Here is a 9,466-nt window from a genome sequence, read left to right on the forward strand (position 1 = left end):
TAAAGTTATTTATTCTTTCAGGAAAAAATCATTATAGTTCTTCAATATTTTGACAAATGCTAAATTGAGAAAATAAAGAAAGAAAAAATGGAATTAAACTTTTCCTGCCTTGGCAGCATGGTAATTTTTTTTTGCTAGGAAGGGAAGGCTAATATTTAATGGGGTAATAGAATGAATTCCTTACTTATGAGGAAGACTAATTTTTTTCTCCTAAATTATCCCCTAGGATATAGAAAGGAAGCATTTAAGAACTTGGCATAGAAAACTCTAAAGAGAATTACAGTAAGAGCAAAATGCTGTCAGTTTAAAAACTTTATAACGACGACTGTCCTATTTACAAAACAAACTTAACAATACTTGGTGTTTTACTTAAATTTCTCTCTAAAATTTTGGCCACGTAGAATATGTGTGTCACGTAATAGACTGTTCCAAAACTAAGTCTCACAAACAAACTTGTCCGCTAACTGTATATTTATACAAATATCTGATGTTTTGAAATTTACCCACAATCCACAATAAAGTAAATTCACACTTGTGGCCTTTGTGGTTCCTCATTTCTCAGCTCTGACCTCTTAGGGTCTTATTTCTCACATTTATTATGCTGAGATAACTTTTTAAAAGCTGTTACCCATGTGTCATAAAAATAATATTGTGTAGATGTGTAACCCAGGAAGTCGAATGGGTTCTATAGATTTACGTAGGAAAGAAGCATCCCCTTCATCCACCGCAGGCAAACCCGGAGCCTTGCAAGTCATCCGCTGCAAACTTCAGTGGGTGGGCCGTGCTGTTTGATTCCTGCAATTCTGCTCACTCCTTTTTTTTTTTTTTTTACTCTGGGTCACTCTGGGCCAAGCCACCAACTCTGTTATAAACATTTACAGACTCTACTGCAGACTCAGAAGGTATGTGGCACGGCCCCATCATGATCCCACAAACTTTCCCCACCTACTGACTCCGTCCACTGGGCCAGTGCATCCAAGGTTCCGAGCCGCTTCCGGTGACATTCCACAGGCTCCCACTCTCGTCTCATGGAGAATATTCGTGCCACATTCGGGCTTCCTGCATATAGATACTCCCACCGCAAGGCTCATCTTGATATTTCCGGACAGTAGGCCTCTTCCCTCCAAGAAATTCTCAAACACCGCACTACAAATGTCCATGAATTGAAAGCACCTTGTGTGGATCTGAGAAGGTATTCCACGGATGCCACTTCACTTTTCTCCAAGGCAACCTTTTAAACTCTGGTTGAACCACAAGCTGCAAGCACTCCCCTACTTAGAGAGAGTGACTGTCAAGTTCATGAGGTTTGTTTTGGTGTTTAAAATAAGAGATGTCCAAATATTTTCATGGAGGACCACGTGATCGGAAATCCACATATATAGGCTTTTTGTTTCTTTTTGTTTGTTTCATTTTGTGAATCAACTTTATCGAGGTATGATTTACGTAGAATAAATCACGACCGTTTTTGAATACATGGTGGCATGTGTTTTGACACAGTTGCACACCTGCGTAATCACCAACATCATCAAGATCAGAACATTTACATCACCTAGAAAGTGTCCGCATGTCGCTGTGCATCCCAGGTCTGGCAAACATGGATCTGCTCTCTGGATCTCTTGATTAGTTTTGCCACTTTCTAGAAAGTCATGTCGATGAAACCATGCCGTACCCACTCTCTCATGGCTGGCCCCTTTCATTGAACACATTTTTCTTGAGAGTTTCCACTGTTGCATTTATCAGCATTTTATCCCTTATGCAGATATATGCCAGAATTTGTTTACTGTTCACCTGTTATGGACATTTTTGGTTGGGGAGTATATAAACTTTGTAGCTTTTCTAAAATGTAGCTTACTAAATAAAAAAGTTGTTCAAATCCAAATATTATAGGAAACGTAAATTCCACAACAATCCAAGTAACTTTTGAAAATCATCCTAAAGTTTTTTTTATTATTATTATTGCTTTACATTAAATAATTTGGAAGAGAAAAGAGCACTTATTTATAGTCAACAAATTCTCCGAAATTTCTTCTCAAATTCTAACTTTATTTCCAGCAAACAATTCTGCAGTTGTTTTTTTTTGTTTGTTTTGTTTTGTTTTGTTTTTTAATGAGGGGTTCTATTTAGCTCTATTTAGTTCATGATGGTAAATGAGCGCCATCTCACATTCCCATGAACTCAGTGTGTTTTAAAACTGAATTCTGACCCTTCCCTGAACAATCTACAGTGCCCTTGTGTTTCACTCACAGATTATAACTCAGCACGTTTAGCGTTTTATTACACAAGCAACAAAGTATAAAGCCCTTGATCAGAGGAAGCAGCTAAGTAAATAGCAGTTGGCGTCCAAGAACTTGTGATCTGACATATTAAAATAAACCAAATGCCCATCCTCTGGTTCATCTTAATTCAAGAATCCCATAAACTGGCAATGGAAAGAAAAGAAAAAAAAGAAAATCGGAAGCTTTAAAAGTTTTTCTGTCATCTCTTGCATTTAACCTGACTTGCAAACTTCTCAACACAAAGATAAAAACTTGTCTTTTGAGTTGAATAAAGTGTTAAAAATACACATTTCTACATTGTTTCACTTCAGGAACCTATTAGCTGTAAATGAGCCCAGTTCTTTCATATCTGGACCTAATGTGTCACACTCCTTGCTGGCAAATAGTTAGATCCTACCAGGAGAAAACATTAGAGAGTAGACAGTGTGTTTCATACGTTGGATGCTCCTGATTTCAAGGATAGAATTAAATCAGGAGAGAATAGGGAAGTGGTTGGACAAACGATTTCAAAAAGAATCGGGGTGTAGAGAGGGGCAGGGACAACAAAACCTCCCCGAGTAGGAGGAACTGGCGTCGATCTCTTTTGTACACCGTCAAACATTTTCGGAACGGACTTGCCAGCTACACCTTCTCACACTCATTTAGAACTCTCTCCTCCAACCACAATCCAAATCTGGTTTTAGTAAAATCACGAATAAAGCATTTCAATTTTTAAAGCCCTTCAAAGAAAAGGAAAGAAGGGAGTATTGAGGATTTTAAGGGCCAGGCACGTGCTTCCGTTCGCTGTGGTTTTTCAAAGTGCTCATTCTGCATGCAGACCATCCCTTCTCCTTTCCGGCTTCAGGTTAACACACGCATTTAATAAAAGCGCCTTACATTTTTTCATCCCAATTTTTCCTACGCTGTGAACAGAAGGGGTGACAATAAAGCCTGGGATTCATGACTGGATTGCTCTTTTTAGCGGTGCTAACGGTCAGCAGCTCTGGGCAAAGTCACGTTCACTGCTTCCGATCTGTCGCATTTATGAGCCCAGAGTCAAGGGGTTTTCATCACCAAGCACCTTGCCAAACGCCATGGCTGTGCCTTAATCTTCTCATCTAATGATACTGCCTAGAAAGAAAGAAAATTTGCCTAAAACTGTTATTCTTGGTGAACCCGTGCTGGTTTCTTGTTACCATCATTTCTTTTTCTAGATGCATGAAATAACTCTCGTTTCTTGAGGTCATTTTATGAGAAAATCTGATATTTGAAATTCTTCCTAAAACTGTCCTTTATCTCAGGTGTCAGTCATAAAAAAAACACGTCCTTAATGAAGAATTCCATATATATTATTTTTTCTTTTTTTTTTGCTGTGTCCATTCGTCTTTCACTCATTACGATGGAAGGTGTATAGTGCTTAACTGAAAAGCCAACTTCTTCAGTCCCGTCTCTGGACTCTACCGTGGAAGCCAGAATGGCTAAAACAGAATGAGAAGAGAGTGGTGAGAAATCGAGCCAGAGGGACAGATAAGGGCCAAACGCCCAAGCAGATGTCTTTAGTGTCCTCAGCAGACTTCTGAAGGATTTAAGCGAAGTGATGATGAAGTCTGATATTACTTGAAAATCGTGAGAGTTTGAGAAAAGCAAATTCACTGGATTCAGGGATGGCATCTCCCTATTCACGTGACTTGCTCTTTCAAGATTGCCTGGCCAGAAGAGGTGACGGGACGAACGTGGAACCCAGAAGGCTTACAACAGCCTTTACCAAGGCTTGAGCCTGAAGCTCAGTCAAGGCCAGTTTTCAAATTCACATTTCTCTTTATTTCAAAAGTGCTTTGTGTCCTATATGATATTTAATATGTGCATGGCTTCCACAGACAAGGAAACAAACAGGAAACAAATTTAGACTAGGGAAACTGTACCCAGGCACATCCTCCGAACGCAGACGTCTTTCTCATCTGACTCCAAGAAAGAATTGTAATAATGTTATCGTTTGATTCCCATTCGAGGCGCTTTGCATTTTTATATATGCTAAAGAATTCAGCAAGTCTTCCAACTGGCATAAGCGATAGGAAAACTTCCTTTGCTGCACAGGTGCACAAGCAAACAAATTCTTTCTGTGCTTGAAAAATGATCCTTCGATACAGCAAGCTCTCGTCAGTGTGCTGAACTGGCAAGCGGAGGTAGAAGAACGCACATCTGTCAGGTAGAGGGGACAGATGGTGGTCACCTCCTCTCCCCTTCCAGCAGAGGCAAAAATAGATGTCACCCCAAACTGTCTTTTCCCAGCCAAACTGCAAATGTTGATTTATTAAGAACAAAGTGAAGTCCTTCTGTGGGGTGCTCTGTTTGTTTGTTTGTTGTATTTTGTTTTGTTTTTAAAGGAAGGAAAGAAAGAAGGAAAGAAAGAATCAGTGGAATAGTAAGCTGTGTCATTGGGGTTAGATCAGTGTAACCAGGGGGTTAGTTCTGGGTGCCCTGGAGTGATTACCTCATGTCACTTCAGGCCGTGCAGGGGGCAGTGGGTTATAAATAACTTTTGAAAGCAAAACAGTGCCAGGAATGTATCAGAGTAGCGTTAAAGTGAATAGTTAAACATAATGCAAATGGTCAAACTGGTCTCCATATATATTACTGGAACCTGGATGGAAGTCTTCCAATATTGAAAGAACTCTTTCTCTGACCAGCTCCAGGCATGGATAAGCTTCATTTTGTCACTGAGTCACAACAGCTAAGATTCCATATTTAGAAATTAAATCATTACCTAACTCCCAGAGCCCACATTTTTCATATGTTGTCAAAACCTGAAGCATAACTGAGTTATATCAAACAAGGTTAGTAAAACAATTCTCTTTGAATGGAATAGATTATTTGGCGTCTAAGCCATCTCAACCTACTCTTCTTTAGAGCATATCTGTTTCTTAAACCATGAACCTTAAAAAAGATTCTGTAGTTGACAATCATTTTAATACCGACAGGTCAATCTTTTCAACACTGTTTTCTTCAGCTAAATATCAGAGGCACAAAACTGTAACTGGATGCGTGGTAGCTACTTGGCCTTTCGTTTAAAATATTGATATCACACAGCATAAGCCAAGCACACTAGTCCACACTCTCCAGCTTGTATGTTTTGCAGACACTCTTCACGCCTCTGTTATAGACCCCATATTCCTATGCACTGCTTCAGTGGGGTCACTCAAAGGACTGTCCCCACGTGCACCCCAACCTCCATCCAGCCAATTCTTTCATGCTAAGGCAACTTTAGGGTTTGGTGGTGATGAGTGGAAGACACTCTAAGCTTTGATCCACATTCTTTTTTAATCTCTCAACTGAGAGCCTCACCGTTTCAAATCCGGCACATGTTACCCCCACCCAGGTCTCGAAAGCGGAATTACACTATCTGCTCTTACAATACAACCAGATTAAACTTTATGTTGACAATAACTAACATGTCATCATTTTCAAAGCCTCTTCGTTGCTTATATTCGTATCTAAACTTTTGTTCCAGAAGCGTAAAAATGCCTGCCAAGCCCAGTTTAATGCAACCCCACAACTCTCCATAAATACGGCTTACACATTTTAGTTATACTTTTGATATAAATCTTCTATTCTTATTTTTGTTTTTTTTTTCCTCTCCCACTTAAAGAGAAAGAAAATGTTTTAAAGTAGATTTTTGGCTAAGCAGTATTTTCAGGTATAAATAGAAATTGTTTCTTTTACATGCATTGTACATTAAAGTAAATTCTGTTGCATTTGAAAACCTGTCAGCTTTATTTTGTACCAGTATTCAGAATTCTCTCCTTTTTGACCAATATTATATAAAGTTCTTCTGGAAAGATAACGTGCATGATTGCAGACTTGCCTTGTTAAAATCATGGCTTTTTATGCAGTCATGTTTGCACCTATGAATTATGCATGAAAGAGGATCTCATTACATTTCATTTTCTTTACTGTGGCATCCTCGCTCCTGGTTGGACTCAGGCTCCGATCAGCCGGGCACCCCGCACCCTGCAGAACCCCCCATCTTGACGCCTTCATAGCGTTTCAGACAAAATGGGCGTGTTTAACTTGTCACCTCATGCCTGGTATAAATTATTCACTGAAGCTTTGCACAGATTTGTGAAATGGCCGGCCTGGAAACTCAGGGAAATGTCACAGGCTGTGTATGGGGATGTGACTGACATAGACACGGGCTCCTTCTCCAGCAATCGTCCAAGGCAGAGGGGGAAAAACGGGCTGGACGCCCCAACTCGGCCCCATCTTCAAGCTTAAAAATCCCTCACTCTCCTTCGTCAAATAGAAATTAATTATAAATGTTTACCCCTTAGATGGGTGTGCTGCAGTGTTTTAGCATTTTTCCTCAGAACTAAAGGTCAAAGAACAAAGCCCTGTGCTTTTTTTTTTTTTTTTTCCTTTTGAAATGAAGCCATTGGTCTTCCATACCTGACAAGATGAATTAAATGTGGAGAAAAGATCACAGAATTTAATCAGCACAGTCATTCAGTGTATGTGGCCAGGAACAATCACTCAAAGAAGCATATGGAAAACTAGGTTACTATGTTGTGTGTGTGTGTGCGTGTGTGTGTGTGTGTGTGTGTGAGAGAGAGAGAGAGAGAGAGAGAATGTGTGTGTATTATGATGATTCTTAATTAAGCCTACGTCGCTGATTCTAAGCATCTCCTTATAAGAAAATCCAGTTAGAAATAAGATTAATTTTGTCTGTCAAATTATGCCACTCGCTAAAATAGAGTCACGCTATAAAAAGAGGTCACTCAACAGAAGCAAAAGAACCTCCAACGAATCCAAGTTAATATCAAAACTGTGATGAACAAATTAGCTTCCGATTTGCCCTGTCCAATTATTTTCTTAGAATCCGTGGGAATTATGCAGGTAACAGAGAGTAACTTTCTGGGGTCTAGAAAGGTAAAAAACACATTAAAGTTTATTTCTAGGCAAAGCCTTGCTCAACTTTTTTTAGTTTCTTGTAAGAATGTGGTCTCCATGACAAAAGACTTTCATATCCCAACTGTCATATGTTGTTTCCGACCAAGAATTGAAACCTTCTTAAAATGAAACCCAAGAAAATGACTCATAAGCTAGTTGCTCCAAGAGCAATGTCAGTGAGGCTTACGGTTCTGACAATCCACTTTTGAAATATAGCCTCTACACGTGGAGTTTTCTGATATCTGAGTTTATTATAAAAGTTTTATATTTTGAAAAGCAGATCCTTTGCCCATCCATTTCTATTTTCTTCTTAATCATTATATATGTAATATAGTTTTAAAATACATATTTATTTAACAAATACATATAAAATATATTTCTATAGCTTTTGTGTGTACAACACACACACACACACACAGCTTGTATACTCGATGCTCGAATGTGTTGCTGAGATGGTGATGTGACTTAGAAAGGATGTAAGTAATATATCAAAAAGCTGTGGCCCAATTACCATTATCAGTTGTTAAGCTCCAGGAAATCTTGGGGTTTTTTTGTGTTCCTCTTTTTCCCCTCCTGACTTCAAGGAATCTTCATGGCGATCACTTAAGAGTAATATGAAACAGAGCTTTTACATCTTGAAAGTAGTATCTGCTTTAACACCTACGTGCTTTTGTGACAAATAATGCATTTCTTCCCAACTTTTCTGCTATTTCTTCCTACGATGGCCACCCAGTCACAACTTCACTATTGATTGAATGGCTCTGAATCTATTTTTATGCGAGTACAAAATACAAAATATGTAATTGGCATTTGCAGTAGATTCCACTTTTCTTTGAAAGCTATCATTTGGCATAATGATTGGCATTAAAAGAATGCTATTTAGCTCTTGGCTGAAAGAGAGGATGACCTATTATTTTAGGTGGTTCTATAACACATTGGAAATACCCAGAAGATATGAATATAGTTCAATATCAATGCAGGTGAGGGAGGGTGGTTCTGATTTTCTCTTCAACAAATGGCCTGTTTCTTTTTTCTAGCAATAACTACACATTAAGCTCCTGATAGAGGGTTTGTTAACCCAGTTTGATTTCCAGGAAACTTATTCAATAAAATGACGTGAATAGCCAGGGCAAAAGATATAATTATTCGTATGTAGCCATTTGATTGAGCACTGGCACCAGAGTATTTCATATTAAATATTTTCAACTGTAGTCTAGGTTTACATTTCTTCCAGTTTCTTTGCCCTCTTGCCCATGTTGAGTGTTATTAAAAAATTCAGGATAATTTAGTGGGAATAAAATCTTATCTAAAGATTGATGTCATATTTGCTTGTTGGCGTTACCTCTGTGTAAACGGTCGGTTTACATTTTTCCAGCACCCACGAGAGAGCTACTGTTTCGTCTGGGGTAGAGGGACAGCGGAGTGAGAGTATGAAGCACATGAGATTCATGACTCTGTGTGGTTTTGTTCTACTCTTTTTATTTCACACGGATTGTCTCCTGCTCTGTGAGGTACAATAAACATGAAGGAAAGTTTGGGGAGAGACGGGCATTTTTCACTCTTTCATTTTCATGTATTCAGGCCCTGACAGAAAATCTCCAGAACGTATTTAGCTAGGGAAAATAGCTGGAAAAAATTTGGTTGTGTTATTACAAACTCATAGTTTGATATTATATCAGCAACTTGCAGAAGTAGAAAAAGAACAGGCATTTCACATATACCTATCGTGATCCCAATGTTGGTGTAACTTGGTCCACAGCTGTTTCATCACTGGAAAGAAAATCCCCTCAAATTATTTCAGGGATATTTCTTTCAGATTTGTGTGTGTTATATTTGAAAGAGTTTACAAATTAAAATAGTTTTTTTTTCCTTTACATTGTAGTCTTTAATAACTTTCACCTACCCCAAATATACTATTTCTACTTCTGCTTCAATACTATGTATATTTAGAAATGTAAGGTACGAGAAAGAAACGAATCACGAAGCACATTCTACCTAGTATTTCGTAGCCTAAAAATAGAATCGATTAATTAATGGACTGATTTATCAATTACCGGGCAAAGTGAAATAATAAGGCCAAGGGAAAGTGTTCATTGCATGCTCCCCGTGCCCCGATTGGGTAAAATATGAGGTTCCCTTCCTCTTATCTTTATTAACTCTAAAATGCCTCTCTCACTTATCCCTCTTTTCTAATCACATTGACACATGAACCGTTTTGTCCCTGCCGAGTGAGTTATTTGCAATGGCAATATTAATATATTTGAGTA

The sequence above is a fragment of the Pteropus alecto genome, unplaced genomic scaffold, assembly GCF_000325575.1.
Source record: "Pteropus alecto unplaced genomic scaffold, ASM32557v1 scaffold87, whole genome shotgun sequence".
Lineage (NCBI taxonomy): Eukaryota > Metazoa > Chordata > Mammalia > Chiroptera > Pteropodidae > Pteropus > Pteropus alecto.